The sequence below is a fragment of the Triticum dicoccoides genome, unplaced genomic scaffold (assembly GCF_002162155.2).
Source record: "Triticum dicoccoides isolate Atlit2015 ecotype Zavitan unplaced genomic scaffold, WEW_v2.0 scaffold208245, whole genome shotgun sequence".
NCBI classification, from domain to species: Eukaryota; Viridiplantae; Streptophyta; class Magnoliopsida; order Poales; family Poaceae; genus Triticum; species Triticum dicoccoides.
The window spans coordinates 270-2,491 of NW_021237106.1; the positions used below are offsets into that span (position 1 = coordinate 270).

The following is a 2,222-nucleotide window of genomic DNA, read 5'->3' on the forward strand; positions in this document are numbered from 1 at the left end:
AACATACATTCCATACCATTTGGATACATTCTACATAATAAAGGGGAACCAACTAACCCAACTTGGGGCAGCCAATACATAACTCATCATCAATTCAACCTAACTTCCTCTAGAAAATATTTGATAAATCCAATGAGGCACTGCAAATTCCACAAACATAAATAAATATGGACCAGTAGATGAGTGAGTTCAATATATAATACCACCCTCAAAACCACCAATTCGATCGGCAGCTTCAAAGTATTATGCTCCTTCCTTGGGTTCGATACAAACAAACAAACAAAAAGAAATTGATTGTTTCACAGACACATCAACAACCCAAGTTTTTTTTGTGACTCATCATAAACCAACCATAACAAACACATGTGTCCACAGCAACAAAAAGTCTTGAAGGAACAACACTTGGGGCATGTTTGTTGCAACTACCGCGCAAGCAAACAACACTTGGGTCTGTCACCTCCTTTCCTTCCCATGTGGAGTATAAACTTCCCTTCCCTCAGCCTGCGACTTCCACTCCTGTAGTAATATTCAAAGAAACAACCAGGACGGGTCAGGTCCTCTATCTAATGCATCAACAAGGGGTGCATGCGGACAAAATAAATATCTACTCCCTCCGTTCCAAATTACTCGTCGTGGTTTTAGTTCAAAATTTGAACTAAAACCACGATGAGTAATTTGGAACGGAGGGAGTACAAGGGAGCAAAGGTCCATGGCTCAAAAGAACGTAAATATGTGTTCAGGTAGATCAGCACTATGCACGACGCATACACTTGGAGCTACTCCACAATATCTTTGGTTTAACCAAATCATAATAAATATTTACAAAACCAAATTAAAATGAACGGAATAGTACACATTGCACAACACCAAGACAACACTACACATGCCCATGCCTTGGTAAAAAAAGGCCTATAAAATCAAACATCACCTACTAGACAGTACCAACTAGAAACCAAGATTATTCCATGATGCTCTCTTAAAATGTGCTTCATTGCAGGTTACAATTAGTCAAGCCATCGTATTCTATAATCACTGCACACTGCACCACTGCACCAGCACATGGGAATAGGTCAAGCATGCCAAACTTCTTTTCAGCAACACAAAGCACAACGCTAACACATTTTGTAAGAAATCAAGTAGAGAATATCTCTCTTTTCTTGTTCAATCCTATTAAACAAGACCAACAATCACCTACCAATACTAGCAATGCCAGGAAGCATATCTGTAGAATCACAACCCAAACAGTAGCATAACCATGTTAAATAGTCACTATATCATGCCCAAATGTTCTGCCATATAGTACCGGATTATCTAATCACATGCATTTTGATCTCGGGTCAAAACCAATCAACTCATACCATTCTCTGATTTTAAGCATTTGACAAAAATCACCCTACCTAGTTACAACATAATGTCAAAAACCAATGCATATATTCCCATTTCGTCCAGCAAGGCGACAAGATAATAAACAAAGACGAAATCATATAATTTTGCTCCATAGCTGAGAGGCAACATTTGGTTAGTTCGAGGGCTTAGTTTTCACATTTTGAATCCAACTAAACCCTTAGCTGCCCAAAATGCTTAACATTTCAAAACAATCAACGCAGCCAGCTAATAGGGACGAACATCAATGGCTTGATGGACCGCCGAAAGACCAGCACCGTGGATCTGAACACTAAATCAATGGCTTGATGGCCAGACACCATCTCGGAGGAAGAGAGAGATAGGACATCAAGGGCTTACCTAAACCAAGAAGAGGCAGCCACCACTGCCGAGGTTGTAGAAGATTAGGAGACCTCAAAGAATAACCTAAAATTCATGAAAAAAAAGGAATTGGATGAAACTTTACACTCTTAACACTTATGCACAACACGAGAGATTGCGTAAACGATTTACAAATCAACTTTACAATCGGTGGTTCTTGAAATGCAGAATGATAACAAAATTACAGGAAGTTATATTTCAAGGTCTCAGAATATGAAAAGGGGGACCAAACAGGAGCACTTGGCGGCATTTTTTATATATAGAAGAAACAACCTGAGACACCGCGGAGTCTAAGACTCAAATATGCATCCGCACACCTTACCAACAGAGCAACGACTCTGTTCTCAAAGTCTCACAAAAAAGAAAAAGTGTTCATCTCAGTAGGCCAACCAAGCTAAGAAATACCTAAAATCCATCAAGGTTTATATCCGTAGGTCAATGAAGTTGGGGAATAGCTT

General features: G+C 39.4%; 1 long non-coding RNA gene across 1 annotated transcript; it reads right to left on the minus strand.

Moving 5' to 3' along the window:
* Nucleotides 1–277: 277 nt before the first annotated feature.
* Nucleotides 278–1,812, minus strand: LOC119345131. The gene is made up of 2 exons (XR_005166928.1): nucleotides 1,744–1,812; nucleotides 278–516 (listed from the first exon to the last, which is right to left on the minus strand). It is a non-coding gene; the product is annotated as an uncharacterized LOC119345131 (long non-coding RNA).
* Between the last annotated feature and the right edge of the window lie 410 nt (nucleotides 1,813–2,222).